Below are 16,740 nucleotides of genomic sequence, written 5' to 3' on the forward strand. Positions count from 1 at the left end.
CTTGACTGTCCGTAAATCTTCGACCCGCTTTCCGAAATATTCTTCTGAAAATGTTTGCCTTTGGTGAACGCCCTGCCTTCTTAGGAAATGTGAACCACGTCGTTCACTTTAAATGTAGATGCCAGATATTTTAACCACCAACCCGTTTACCTTATAAATGATGAACTTGAACTTGATTACGGCGCGACACCTCAACGGGTTTCATTCTGATAGATCTGTGAAACGTACGATTGTATGAATGCACCAGATCTTTCAACACATCTAAATACCTGTAAGTGTTTAACCCCGTAAAATACCTAAACATATGACCCGTGAGAGTTGTGTTGAAACGCTCCACCACGAGGCCTTCAGTTCTCTAGCCGTAGTGAAATGTCTAATGTTATATCTTTTCAAAGGGTTTTAAAAAGATTTGTTTAAAAACTCCTTACCTTTGTCGGATTGTAGAGTGACGGGTCGTCTGCCTTCCAAAAATATTTTATAAGCCCTAGTCACGATTCGTGCTCATTTATTTTACCCAGGAGTTTTTAGAAAAAATGTCTATACACGTGAGAATATTTTTTTTCATCATTGTACTGAAAGATTGCTTAAATCCACCAAATCAATTCACCACTGAGCTTCCTTTTCCAAAACTAGAACCACGTTCCTTCTGAAATGAATTAGTCTGGGTTTATGTAAGGAATATGTGTCTAAACTCCCAAGAAAAACATCGGCCTCATATTATTATATTATTGTTTATATTATTATTATTATTATTTATTATTATTATTATTATTATTATTATTATTATTATTATTTATTTATTTATTATTATTTATTATTATTATTATTATCATTATTTATTTATTATTATTATTATTATTATTATTTATGATTATTATTATTATTATTTATTATTTATTATTTATTATTTATTATTATTATTGAAGGAACCAGAGTACTTTAGACTACGGATAAAACTGTCTACCATCAAACTCCCCACCGTCCTAATAAAGTTCTTCTAAACGTTCGTTCGCTGCCATAACGTTTAGAAATAAAGCCCAAAACAAAACAAGCAAACTAACAAACCAAAAAAAACTCAAATGACAGACTGTGTGTGTGTATTTTTATACCTATATATATATATTTAAAGTCAAGGAAAAACCCACCTCCAGAAGAACCCGTTCCTCCTCCACCCTTTTATCAACAACAAAAATTTGAATAAAAAGTTGTAGATTGTTTTTGTTTTTTTTTAAATTTGGATGCAATTTTTTATATTTTGTTTTTTTTTTTGAAAAATAAAAAAAGAAGTAAAACTGAATAAGTAAAAAAAAGTTGTTAAACATCATACGTAATAATATGTTGTATTAATAATATGAAACATGCTATATATGTTTAATTAGTGTAGTTAAATACATTTAAGACAAAAACATGATAAATATGGATATGGAGTAATACTATGGGGATTTCTTTTGTCTACATCAGGATATATATGTATAACATGAAATACATGAGAATGAGAAGAGGAACATGTTTAATAAATGAAATGACAGCGTGCAGAAAAACAAAGCGGTAACAGTAGCAGCAGCATTTTTTTCACCAACCTCAGACTTCATTAGAATGTTATACAGGGATGCAGCAGCCTCTTTACACTGATCACTAAACTCCTCATTGTGAAAATAACGAATCAACGCCTCAAAGGGATTTTTGGAAAGATAGTCGGACGTAGATTAGTTGTGTAACATCTTATGATCCAGGTCCAGGTCGCTTCCTCGCCTCCACGGCTGCAGCTCGCTGTGTTTCCTTGCTGTTGTTTTTCCTTATCTGGCAACCCGGGGTGTGGCAGTAGGACTGGGGGGTGGGGGAGTGGGGCAATGGGCGGGATAGGAAGCTACAGCACAACCAGAGATCCGCTCCGTACCTGACCCCTCAAAGACCACCATACAGCTAGAAGCACTGCGGTCAAGAAACGCTGGAGCTGAAACCTGTGTGTTTCTTTAATATCTGGAGACAAATCCTGATCATTAGCTAGCTAATTACCATGTGTTCAGTGAAAGGTCAGCATTTTTATTAATGGGAACACAAATAACTAAAGAAAGAAATCCACAGTAAATAGAAAGTCATTTGCATGAAATCATACAGATATTTCATTATTTTTACTTAGAAAACAAAAGAAGAAGACTAAAGGCAGAGCTAAAGTCTATGAACAGCATCCTCACATGACTCCCCTGGTGAACCAGGTATGTGAGTGCTGTGTGAAGGGCAGTGGCGATGGCATCCTCAGTGGACCTTAAAGGCAACCTGATGTGTGTCAAAGCTGAGTGGGAGACTGATGTGGGGGGCTCTGATGTGCTGTAGAACCAGTCTCTCAAAGCACTTCATTTATGACTGTTCTAGGTTTTTACTCTGCACTACTGCCTTCATCACTACACTTTATTGCAACATCATAATGAAGCTTTTGTGTATTTTCTGCTTTTGTCTTACAGTGTATGATGAGGTTGATGCCGTCCATCCTGTGATGAAACAGGGCTGCAAGTTTACCTCTAAAGGACTCCCAGGTCATCTTCAAGAGATGCTCAGCAAAAGTGTAAGCACACCATTTTCATCTCCACCAGCAGACCTACAGAAGACTCTTAAATTCAGTGATGCTCTCAGAGGGAGAATTATGTATTCCCTTGATGATGTTGGTGTGACGGGCCGTCTGCATACTGAAGTGATTCCATTGTTTTGGAAAGTCACGTATATAAAAAACATAGACACTGTGTGGGTTCTGAGTGGTAAAATGTTGCTTGTGGTTTCTGGTGGGTGTCTTTTTAATAAGGCTGATATTCTCTTATATAAGTGAAACCTACATTACGTACATTTTGCCATGTCAGGATGAAATATGATTCTTTTAGCTGGTTTAATAAAACCTTTTTACTTAGTTTCATTGTCTTGTTTGCTGTTAATGCCATATTGTAATGGTATGGAGTGCAATTTCTTTCAATTTAATCTCCATAAACATTGTTAATTTTTTTTTCTGTTTCTGTTGCTCTTTCAGTTAATGCTAAAGTTCAATATGTTTTTTTTTTATATTAAAATATGAAATAATAAGATAAAGCTAGTTTATTGTTGTGAAAATTGGCAGTAGTTTAGGGTTCTGATGGACTTTAGTTTAGTTCATGAAGTAATGTGAAGGAAAGGACACTCTCCCTCTCTATGGAGTTCACTTTTATAAAGCAAAAACACACAACAACGACTTCTGCACTCGAGAGTCTAATACAGTGTCTTTAATATTCAGCCTCCGATCACTCACTATTAAGGACACAGAAGCCGTTCACTCGAATAGAAGAGTGCACTTCTATATAGTGAGAAGGAATCCCTTTGGAATTGACCTCATGGATGGAGCTTGGATGTCACCATGTGGTCAAACTGATAAACTACAAGAGTTATAAATAGATGCACATATTGACAAAATCTGAATAAATGGAATACATTAAAAATCTGTTTTAACAGCTTTTAATCTGTTGAGGCTTTTTAACAAAACTACCTGTAAAATAAAGTAATCTTTACTGACAAAAATAGCAGAATCTTCTGCAATTTAACAAAAAGACTTTAGTTATGCTGATATATCTCTGCCAAATACATCAAATACTGTCAATAATGCATCTAAAAATTAAGAACTGCTAGAAAATATGTCTTATGTTATAATATCTTATGAGACGGTATAAATGATATTTGAACAGATTTGAACTTTGACTTTATTGATGCATTTGATTCATTTAAAGACTGAATTCTTCAATAAGTGAAATTCATGTTTCTACAAACTGTGTAAAACCAAAGAGTCAAAAGTTATTACCTGTGATTTATTCTTACATTTCTAATATTTAAATCAAGCATAAATGACCCATCCCCACATTCCCCAATACACACATAAAGGTATTACAGTCCAGCTGTGCAACATGTTGGGTGCAGATTCCTACCAGAGCCCCACAGATAGAAAATGATGACCCACCAGTTACAGCAGACATATGACTCTCCCATCATAAAGCTATGAACTGCAGATGTTTGCGGTTCCGGTGGACAGGTCGTACGCTCGCGCACCTGCTGTTTGTTTGCTCTCTTATTACTTGAAAAATGACTTGTTACTCCTAGTCCTCAGTTGATATCCCTTCATCTTTGCTTTTGCTTATTTGCTTCTTATTTCTCTTAGCTGGTTGGTATTGTAATCTTTGTGCCAACTGCGACCTCTTACTTCACGTCACGTCTTACCATCTGTCGATTGCGCTTCTGTGTGTTTGTTTACCTCAAGGAACATGGCGACCGCAGAGGAATGGCTGGCTGGCTGGCTTTCTTTCCATATGTGATTCTGTGGCTGGACTGGCTGTCTGTGTGCAACTCTGGCTGGCTCGCTGGCTGCTTACCGTTCTGCATCTCTGTCCGTCTCCATCTAAAACTCTGCAATTCATCCTGCTAAGGCTCTGGCAGCAACTCTGGCTGTGTCTATCCATATGAAACTGTCTGACTATCTGCATCTCTGGCTGGTTGTATCCATCTGCAACTGTGTGGCAATTCAGTGGCTAACTTTCTTTCAATGTGCAGTTCTGGTTGGCTGGCTGTTTTTCCGACTATGCATCTGCAACTCTTTGACTGTATGTATGTCCCTCTTCTCAGTCTGCAACTGTCTGTCTATAAATCTGTAGCTCTGTATTTGTTCTTCAGTCCATCTGCAACTTGTTCTGTTTTATCTGTCTACAAGACGATAGCTTGCTGTCTGTCCATCTGCAGCTCTGGCTGGCTGTCTCTGTGTTGTGGTAGTGTGTACTTTACCAGAAGTACACAGCTGAATACATCCAGTGATGTTTATTGAATTCGTGCAAAAAAGTCAATGGAAAGTATAGACCAAGTCTAAACGGAACATGAAAGAGACAAGTCGCACACTCTTTACATAAGGCGCTCGTTCTTTGCTTAGCCTGGAGTGAACCAAGTGCTTGCTTTAGGGGTGGTCATCACATCCTAAAATGACAATACGACATTATTTACATGTCTTGTTTACATGGCCTTGTTGATGTATACTGGTAAGCTAAGCTAGATGTAAGTAATTGCTTTATCCTAATGCTATTGGTGTCCCCCCCCCCCTTATAGGTTAACTGTGGCTCCTAGAAGACCCACTGACCAGCGCCCTCATTCCCTTAGGATCTGCAACTCTGGCAGGCTGGTTGGCTGTCACTCCATCTGCAACTGTCTATGGCTGTCTGCATGTCCATGTGCAACGCTTGCTGCCTGGCTATTCATGTGTATCTCTGGTTGGCTGCCTGTTCTTTAGCATCTCTAGCTGTCTCTCCATTTAAAACTCTGGTTGCCTTTTCATTTACACCTGTGTGGCTGTCTGCTTGGCCATTTGTTTGCAATTCAGTGTCTGTCTGTCAATGTGCAACTCTGGCAGTCTTTCTGACTATGCATTTGCAACCATGTTTGACTGTATGTTCCTTTGTCCATCTACACCTCTCTCTGGCTGTCTATAAAGCTGCAGTTCATTCTGTTTAGATTCTGGCAGCTACTCTGACTGGCTGTCTATGCATGTGAAACTCCCTATCCATCTGCAAATGTATGATAATCCCTCTGCAACTTTGTTTGGCTGGCTGTCATGTGCAGTGATGGCTTTCTTTCTGACTATGTGTCTGCGTCTCTGTTGTTGTGTGCTGCTTTGACTGTTTATCCATGTGCAACTCTGTGGCTGGCTGTCTTTCTGACTGTGCGTCTGTAACTATATTTGGCTGTGTGAATGTCCATCAACACTCTCTGGCTTGTCTGTCCATCAGCACTCTTTGGCTGTCTATGAATCTGCAATTTTGTTGCGTTCTGTTTAAACTCTGATGGCTGGCTGTCTATCCATGTGCAGTTCAATGGATGGCTGTCTTTCTGACTGTGTGACTGTTTGGCAGTGTGTATTTCGCTGTTTGTCCATCTACAACTGGTTGACTGGGTGGCTGTCCATTTTAAACTGTGTCTGTCTGCAACTGTGTGTGGCGCTGTTTGCATGTCCATGTGCAACTTTGTGGCTGGCTGGCTTTCTTTCCATGTGTGATTCTGTGGCTGGACTGGCTGTCCTTGTGCAACTCTGGCTGGCTCGCTGGCTGCTTACCGTTCTGCATCTCTGTCTGTCTCCATCTAAAACTCTGCAATTCATCCTGCTAAGGCTCTGGCAGCAACTCTGGCTGTGTTTATCCATATGAAACGCTGTATCCATGTGAAACTGTCTGACTATCTGCATCTCTGGCTGGTTGTGTCTATCTGCAACTGTGTGGCAATTTAGTGGCTAATTTTCTTTCAATGTGCAGTTCTGGCTGGCTGGCTGGCTGGCTGTTTTTCCGACTATGCATCTGCAACTCTGTTTGACTGTATGTATGTCCCTTGGCTTTCGGTCCTTCTGCATCTCTGTCTGTCTGTCTGTCTGTCAATCTATACCTCTCTGGTTATAAATCTGCAGTTTATTCTGTTTAGACTCTGGTTCCAACTCTGACTGTCTGCAACTGTGTTTGTCTTTAAATCTGCAGCTCTGTGGTTGTTTTTCTGTTCATCTGCAGCTCGTTCTATTTTACCCATCTACAAATCTGTAGCTCGCTGTCTGTCCACCTGCAACTCTGGCTGGCTGGCTGTGATGTGGTAGTGTGGCTTCAAGCAGATGTGAAGGACGCTTCACCACAAGCACACAGCTGAATACTTCCAGGTAAGTTACAGTGATATTGAATTTATGAAACAAGTCAAAGGAAAATGTATATAAAAAATAAAACAGAACAGAACACAAATGAGCTCACTCAGTCGCGCACTCTATTAAATTTATATAGATTTATAACCTCAAGATTGGATTAATGTAATGCTGCTATGGTAGGAAGTTTATGTAAATCTTTAAATAAGCTCAGGGTCATTAAATAAGTTCAGAATGCAGCGGCTTGACTGCTCACCAGAGCTTGAAATTGTGACCACATGTGTCTATTCTCTCGTCCCTGCACTGGATTCCAGTTAAATTCCATGTTGATTATAAAATACTTCTTCTGAAATGAGTCTCTCGATTGTTTGTCCCCACAGCATCTTGGAGAACTTCTTAAACCCTACAACCAGTAACGTACATTTCTTTTGCAGGATTCTGGACTACTATCAGTTTCCCACTTCAGAAGAAGCAACTCTGGGGGTATTCTAATCATGCTGCTGTAGCCTGTTTTCATACTAACACTGTTCTGTCCTGATCTGATTACAGGTTCTGATTATTATTGTCTTTCTAATCTACGTTTACAGGTCGTACACCAGTCTACTCATACTCCTAAATCCCTTTCTTAATTTTCTTCTTGAAAATGGCCCAGAACATTGTGCACCCTTGACCTCCTTTCAGGCCCCCAGGAATCTGGTTCCTATCCTTTTTCACACACAAGGACAATGCACCACCTAATGTTTAGTTAGTCAATCATACCGATGTCTCCTGTGAGTTTCTGTGTTCAAAACAAAGTGTTTCATCCAAACTGGCTGAGCTGCTGCTGAAATGACCGCATGTGGTTGTCCTATGTGGTTGTCAAACTCATAAAGAGGGCCGGCTCTGTCCTGGGGTGCTTCTTAGACCCAGTGCAGGTGGTGGGAGACAGGAGGATGACAGCCAAGCTGGCATCCATGCGGAAGAACAGCTCCCACCCCATGCATGAGACTCTGGCAGCACTGGGCAGCTCCTTTAGCGACAGACTGCTTCACCCCAAGTGTGTGAAGGAGCGGTATCGCAGGTCCTTCCTTCCTGCTGCCGTCAGACTGCACAACCAGCACTGCTCCCAACGGACCACATACACACACACTTAACTACACACACATGTTCATGTTCAGGGAATACTATGTGCAATATCCCATCCCCATGTGCAATTAAGAGTCTTTTACTGTAAATAATATTGTTTATTGCTTTTTTAATTCTTATTTATATTGTGTGTATATAGTGTAAATTATTTATCCAAATTTTTTGTAACTGAGTGTCCTGCTATCCCTTTCTGCTGCTACACTGTGAATTTCCCCACTGCGGGACTAATAAAGGATTATCTTATCTTATCTTATCTTATCTTATGTAGCTTTTACAGCCACAGTGCTTCAGGACTGAAATAAGGGGGTGAGGACACCAGTCTTACGGGATGATAGAAATCCATGTTTGGTAAATGGAAAATGTTTATGGACTCTGAGCTGATCATATGGATTGCAGTGCTTGTGCTCGAGACTGCTGTATTATCCTGTTCATTCGAGGCCTTTTTCTCGGAGTGGTAGATATGTCTGTTTCTTTGCAAATGTATTTTGGCCACAATTCTGTCTCTACTGTTATGACCTTGATCAATTCTACCCGTGTCATTTGTACAGTAAGTCCTGTGGCAAAAGAGGCCTGAGTTTAGGGAAGGACATTTTTATTGTATCCAATCCTTTGAGTATGTTTATGTAGTTAGGACTTTCCCTGTGAATCAAGGCCTTGTTTTATCTAAGATGTGTTTTAAATGTGCTTGAAACCTTTACTGTTTTTTTTTTTGTTGTTGTTGTTGTTGTTGATGTTTTAAGCTTGCCGTGATCTGACTCCCACCCTACCCATTGGATCTCCTAACCCCTTGTTTTCCCCCCTCCTTCTCTCTCTCTCTCTCTCTCTCTCTCTCTCTCTCCCATGTATTGAGATGCCCAGTTCCAGCTATTCCATCCTTGTACCACCAGACCTGGCTCTCGACTATCCTACAGCCCACTGTCCTGATCTAGAGCCTCGTGTTGATTCATCCTCACCTCACTGCATGACCATGCATACCTGCCTGGACTTCAACATTTCACTCACGTTTTCATCTTTTATGGCTTGACGGCGCATTTCCATATTCTCTTAATTCAGTATTGATTTATTGTTTTTATTCCTGGGTTTTATTCTAGGTATTTATACCCAGATCTCTGTTAAATGCTTTGTGATGACATTCGTTGTTTTATAAATAAACTTGAATTGATTTTTTAAGGCTTTTTTCCCCTTTTATCTATTTTGTTTTTTGCCAATGTCTCAATACCACTCCCTTTTCCTATTATTTATTACATGTTGACACTTTGAACATATAGTCGAGTGATGACGCCAACTGCTCGTACTTTCCTGCTTTAGAGAAACTAGGGCTGTCAGCTTGTATATCATATATACTCTTCTATATTCTGAAAGCAGTGTGTGCAGTCTTTAATCCCTTATTTTTCACGAATAATAATAATCATAATACATGTAACATTTGCTGTTACTTTACTTTGTGTGTTATTATAGTAGTCTAGTGGTTATAGATTTAGTCTCTATGTATACCAGGCTATGTAGAAGTCAAAACAGTAAAAGTCAATACAAAAAACAACTGAACTGTTCACTAATGCTGATTAGAGGTTTTTGATTGAATACTCACGACAGGAAGATCTTACTCTGGCCAAAGGCCAGTATATTAATTATGAATTACTTCAGGTGACCATATATATGTAAATTCAGTATGTGAGTAAAAGGGGAACACACATTTACTTTCACTGTTATGGTAAATTTATCTTTACCCCTTATCTCGTGTACATTACGTCCTCTCTGTAATCTTCTCATCCTGAACTGAATTCAGAGCATCTATTGACCGATACTTGGAAAATACTTGAACATAGACTCCCAGGTGGTAGGTGGGATGAGAAGAATCATATCTTAAAATAAAATAAAAAAAATGTGAAAAAACTGGATGTAGTTCAGTTCATGACCGTCATGAAAAGGGAGAGTGACGGTCTGTAAACAGAAGAATTGATAAATCTGTAGAATCCTCACTTGAACTGAATGTTTAAATGCACTGGAACTAGAGAAACAAACTGTAGCTGGTCTCTGTGGCCTAGACCTTGCAAAGGCTTGTGGAAGGGTGCGGGGAGATTGCCTCTCCAAGGCCAAGTGAGGTGAGGGTCCCGGAGAGCAGGAGATAAGAACTAATAAACTGCTGTTATATTTAATATATGCCGGAGTTAATCGTTTAGACACTACAGTCTATTAGACGTCTAAATTAAACAGCCCATAATGTTGCATATTAATGGTTTTTAAATGCTGCCATGGAGTTTCAGTTCATAGTTTCTAAAATGAATCTGGGTCTGGGTTCATGTTGGGAAATAAGGACTGTTTACACTCATTATGGAACTTAAAGGTGAAGGTCACTTTAGGTCAGTCTGAAACCACGTTAAGGTCATTTTTTCCAGGCCTCCTCATACTGTGGTTATTAGCACAACAAAACGGAGACAGTTCAGGGTAAAGAGACATAAGTAGACAATTCAGTCCAGTTTCACAGAGATTACACTGATTCAGGATGAAAAGCGACACAGTAGCGCCACCTACAGGTCAGATATCATATCTGCAGCAGCAGCTCCAGTCCAAACACTGGTGAAGCACTGAAGGAGATGTTGGGCTGCAGCAAATTCACTGGAAAAGAAGAGGAACTGGTATCAGTAGCTGTAAACTGGTACAACATTCACACAGGCCACATTGTGATTGCAGCAGCTCACCCACAGTGGCTGTTCACACATACAGCAGTTCTCTGTGGAAGCTACTGTTTGTGAGCTGATGACAGCCAGACAGATACCAGTTAAGTTGCTCCACTAAAAATAGATAATGGCCAATGACCAAATGTTTGTTGACACACCTTCTAATGACTGAATTCAGCATCTTTAAGGTGCACCCATTTCTGACACAGATGTGCAAACAGCACGCAGCTTGTCTAGTGCTTGTAGAAAAGTACTGCCATTAGAATAGGACACTTTTTATGGAGCAGATAGTAAACATGAACCTTCTTGCGCCATGCCTGATGTCAGGCGTGGGTTAGAGGGGTATAAAACCACCCAGCATTGAGCAGAATTATGGTGGTGCTCCATCTAATAGTTGAGGTGGTGGGGTGGTGATCATCCAACATCCTGACCTCACTAACGCTCTTGTCATTGAATGCAATCAAATCCTCAGATCAATGCTCCTCCAAACTCTAGTAGAAAGCCTTCTTCCCTGAACAGTAGAGACAGTTACTCCAACAAAAGCAGGATAAATACTTTTTTATATCCTTCATTTAGAAGAAACAATGAATGAGCAGGTGTCCAAATACTTTTGTCCATATAGTGTAAATCACAGAATTCTTGATATATATATAATATTCTCTTTAATTTTCTTTGGTTCTTATAACTTCATATAGTCCATACCTGTTCTCTAAACAGAGCAGCACATGCTAAGCACAAAACTGGCCGGGTGTGAATCCGGTAGTGGCACACTTTTTTTTATGGACGTTTTTAGACAGCCAGTAGCAATCCGTGCTGCTCACATATGATTACAGAATGCTGCTACTACTACTGCAGTCAGATGAGCTTATTACAAAGCCATTCTCTGTGCTCTTACCCACAGTGATGCTGATGGAGTTGCTCCTGTCTGATTTGTATAAGATGGTTACAGTGGTCACAGCTGTACTGGACTGCTTCCCCAGGTGAGATGAGTTTGAGGTGTTTAGGGTGAGGTTTGGGCTCTCCAGGGCGTCTGTTAAAGGAATGTGATTAGTCTCTGATCATTGATGGTGCCAGTTAGTTTTTGTTTATAAGTCAGAAGTCAGAGGTTTCTTAATAAGACTACATGCACAGTAAAGTTCCCAGTGTTAAATCAGCACTTAAGTAATCAATACAGTTCAGCTCACCCTTCTAACACTATGCAGTGTAATAGTACAGTCTAATAACAGAAGTTAATGGAAGATCTGTGTGTCTTATTGACCAGGATGCTTCTTGGTCTGCTAGCTTGCATGACATCCAGGTAATCCAAGTACATCCTGGATACATGTGGTTTTTTAATCATGCTGAATATACCAGCTACAGTGTGTGCAAACCTGGTGAAGACAGGAAACGTTTGACCTGTCATTGCCAACAAAGGTTATGTTACAAAGTTTTGAGTTGAACCTTTGTTATTGACCAAATACTTATTTTCCACCAAAATTTACAAATAAATTCTTTACACATCCTACAATGTGATTTCCTGGATTATAGTTGAAGTGTACCTATGATGAAAATTACAGGCCTCTCTCATCTTTCTTAAATAAATTATTATAAATTAATTATTAAATACAACAAATGAAAATCTAAATAAATAAGCTAAAATAAAGAATGACATTCACCTGTTAATGTTATTGTCATGGCGTGTACGGCCAGACCTGAAGGGATGAACACTCGCAGAGATGGAAATCAAAGCATGATACTTTATTAACCAAATACAAAACAAAGAGATATGAACAGCAAAGTGCAGCAACATGGGCAAAACCATGAACAGAACCAAAACACCACAAATCAGATGGCGAACAAAACAAACCCGGGACTGGGAGGAGCAGGGAGCTGAACGAAGGTAGCTGGGGAACTAGCCGCTAGACCAGCAAGCAAGGCCGACCTAACCTGAACCTGCAGAGTACTAAAACGTAGGTCGCCTTGGAACCTGAGCAGAAAGCGAATGTAACACGCTTGCCTCTCGAAACAGACTATGATATCGTAAACACACAGGGGTAGCTGGAGAGCCAGCTGCCAGACTAGAAAGCAGGGCAGACCTAACCTGAAGAGTACTAAAATGTGGGTCGCCTTGGAACCTGAGCAGGAAGCGAACGTACCTCGCTTGCCTCCGAGTCAGATGGAGAATCTCTCCTAAACATGGACTGCAAAACTAGAGCTGAGCTGAACACGGCCGTAACGCGTGATGAATCCCAGAGCGTCACAGGGATTCCAGTCGAGTCAATTCACGGCAGAGAACAAAGGGAACTACACTCCTTTAGTACACCCAGTCCCAGGTGAAACACATGAACAATGAATCAACACAAATAAACAGACACGATCAGGAAGTCCCTATTTGGGCCTGTGGGCAGCGGCTCGGGATCGCCCCGGGGGAGGGCACGATAACGAGGGCTTGACAGTTATAGCTTTATGGTAACAGTAGGGGGCATTGGCATCTTTCAGAACCAATATTCTGTAGACAACGGTAAACAATTATTTAATACTTAAATATACTTTTGTTATTTGTAATTACACTGATTATTCTTATGTATATGATTATTTTTTTTTTTTATTACTATGATTATTTAATATATTTTTAATTATAATAATATTTTTGAACATCCAGTGAACAGTTTAAACTCACCCGGCATATCGAGAGTCTCTACACCCAACTGAATGATGCGTGGAAGAATCGCCATCTAGCGATCATTATATGTCAATAACAGCTTCCTTGTATAAAGACTCGCTTCCCGGCGCTTCTTGTGACATTCAGGGTGAGATGGTAAATATTTGTTGTCGTTCCTTGTGTAACATTTCCTATATTCAATTTAACATAAAACACGACTCATATGAGGGGTTTCCTTCAAATATTTCTTTAACTAGAAGCTGAGTGAATATTTACTGCTGGAAAGTCTAATTTACACTGGAGAGTAATATCATTTTCCTTTATGCTTTAAAAATGAAATTCTTTAGAAATTTTGATTGTTTTTATTACACACTGTGCTGTAATGGCTCCCGCGAGTTTAAGACTCTCCACAGGGGGCGCCATTAGCGCAGCGATGTACTTGAAGTACTTGAGCAGCTTTGGTGTAGAGATGCTCACTGAGAAGCTTTTCAGAGTATTAACACAGTTCAGTGCTGTTGAAGCATTTGACTCCTGACTCCATGCTGCCACCTAGCGTCTAGTTTAATCTCCTACAATGACCGTTTCTGTCGTTTAATACAACTACACCTTTAATACAACGGAAATGTCAATTTGATATTTTCAAAATTAAATTAATATACCACTGATATAATTCTCATTCTTATTTACCACCGATAAAAATAATAAAATGAACTTTATTTGACCTAAAAATGTCTCTCTCTTCTTTCTGTTTTACACACTTTCACACATTCTGGAAAGTGGGCGTCAGAGGGACTGAGACAAAAGTATTAAGTTATTCAGACAAAATCTAAGATAAAAGTCTTGATTAATGGATCAGTGTATAAATGTAGCCGGTCCTCTTTACATCCGGGATACCCGTCCACGACTCTGCGTTGTGTCCAGCTGCACAGAGAAACAGGCTGGACTCCGTCTGCTGGTTCAGCCTGGTTCTTCTCCTCGACCGTGCTCCAGCCCGTCTAAATGAAATGAAGAGATGCAGTTCACTAAAGAGAAGCAGCCTCTGTCTCCTCAGTCATGCTGCAGCACAGACTAGCTGAGCTACAGGCTAAGCTTAATACACTGCATTCAACCCATATTCACTTCCTAATCAATGCTGAACGAGTCTGTGTGTGTCTGTTGTGAGTGTTGGACCCTCATCTGTTTAGAAGCATACTGTCCTAATTGCTGCTGCTCCAACATTGCATTTAAACCACTCCCATTTGTTCAAAGGTGAAATTTCCAGTAGTGAAATATCTTCAATTAAGCAAAAGGTTACTATTAAATTTCCTAATTGAATTCAAAGGTGGAGAGGAAGAAGAGGAAGAAGGGAACTGAACAGTGATCAGTTAAAGGAGTATTGGAGACTAAGTTATTGAAAATATAATCAAAAAGATGCTGCTGCCCTCTAGAGGGAAGATGGTCAACTGAGTCGTCTGGAACTACAATAAAGTCTTCTCCTATAACCACCTGATCTGTCCAGTATTTTACCTCCCATTACTTTATCTTCCTACAAAGATCTGCTTAAAATAGCCTAAACCTCAACTGAATCTAAAACTGACACTAAGCCTAACTTTAAATCAACTCTAAACCTCAGCTGAACCTAAAACTGACACTAAGCCTAACTTTAAATCAACTCTAAACCTCAGCTGAACCTAAAACTGACACTAAGCCTAACTTTAAATCCAGCCTAAACCTCAGCTGAACCTAAAACCGATGTCAAGCCTAACTTTAAATCCAGCCTAAACCTCAGCTGAACCTAAAACTGATGTCAGGCCTAACTTTTAATCAAGTCTAAATCTGAGCTGAACCTAAAACTGACACTAAGCCATGGTGGACATTTTTTAAATAAGCAGAAATCACTATTAATGCTCCAAAGTAATATATTTATTGAAAAGCTTTCGGCCGGGGAGAAGCTCCTGGCAAATACTCCGAGATCTCTGAAGGTTGACCAAGTTACAAAAGGTCATATATATCTTCCCAAAGGGGTGTTGTCACTTTCCATTGATTCACAGAAGACAAAGAAGTTATTGAAGCGCATTGGTTACACCTAACTGTGATATGAATAAACAAAAGGGCGTTAACATACATGCATATTTAATGAAGAGGAAGGAAGCTCAAATATGTTTTTTAGAAGCCCCTCACACCTGGAGATACCCAAACGAGTTGGTATGCAACTTCGAGGTCACTCGAACAATAACTCACTGTGGCCAGCATAGAGAAAACAGATAAGGTCTACACTTGGGATCGGAGGAGTAGCTAGTTTGTTCCACTCCGGCTGAAGGGGAGTAACTGATTTGTGGTCTCCTTCATATGGAGCAGTAAAAGTCCACCCGAAAGTTTTGATTAAGTGCGTAAGTCTAGTAGTATGTTAGCCTGGATATAATTTACTAAGAGAATGATGATGAAATGAAATACATATGGTATATGTGAGAGATAATAGATCACCTGACTATGTACTACTATGATCTCAAAACCACATTTCCTCCCTTTAAACATAAAATGTCAAACAAAGATTCTAACTGTTCAGAACTAGTTGATCTGAATTTAGATCTATGTCCACGATTCCAATGACCTCTACATGTCATAAAATCTAATACAATTGTTCATAAAGATAGGAGAGAGCGAAGTATAAGTAAGAACAAGTGTAACACAAAGGTCAAAGTCCTGTCTGTTTCCCTAAAGAAAATTTTAACACACTAGACGGAAAACCGTGGAAACAACAGCAAACTTGTCGACAAGCATCTGCTTCTGGGCCACTACTCCGGGCCAGCGTTGGTTTCCATGGCATGGAAACAACCGTCTTCTGCCTAGTGGAGTTTTGCACTACATAGGAGACGTTGGGCATAACAGGGAGAGGTTACTAGCACGTCACCTGATCACCTGGATCTTCAGTTTTAGACACAAAGCTGTCTGGAACAGTCTCTCTCTTGCAATGTGAGCAGTGGATCCATGAGCCTTCCTTCGATAGGTTTTCACTACCACCCAGTCACCGACTTTCACAGAGTGTAGAGGACCCTCAGCACTCACTGGCAACACCTCTTTCACCTGTGAATGAATAGACTGAAGAGTTTTGCACAGTGCACTCATATAATCAATCATGTGATCATCGACCTGCTGTAGAGAGCATTCAACTGGCCTGTAAAGAGAAAGGTTAGGAAAACCACATAATACTTCCATTGGGCTCAGTCCTGTTTGGCGGTTTGAATTATTTGATGGTCTGGTTTAGACTTTCCCATGCACCAGCCGACTGCGGATGATAAGCGCAATGTGTTTTCAAATCAATTTTCAAAGCACCAGAAAGATGTTGGATCAGTTTGTTCTAAAAGTGCTTGCCATTGTCTGATGAAATTTTTACTGGAACTCCAAAGGAAGTACTCTAGTAATTACTTCCCTTAGCAAGCATTTTGCTACTGCGAGTGTGTCTTGTTTTCTACATGGAAAGCACTCTGGACATTTGCTGAACAATGATTATCAGACAATACCAGTAATTTTGGCATGGTGTTAGCTCAATGAAGTCAATCATAATGTGTTCAAATGGAAAATTTGGAGTAGGATGTGCCGATTGAGCTGTCGTGTCATTTTCCCTATGTTATGTTCATACAAATGACTCAGGA

The sequence above is a fragment of the Salminus brasiliensis genome, chromosome 11 (assembly GCF_030463535.1).
Source record: "Salminus brasiliensis chromosome 11, fSalBra1.hap2, whole genome shotgun sequence".
NCBI classification, from domain to species: Eukaryota; Metazoa; Chordata; class Actinopteri; order Characiformes; family Bryconidae; genus Salminus; species Salminus brasiliensis.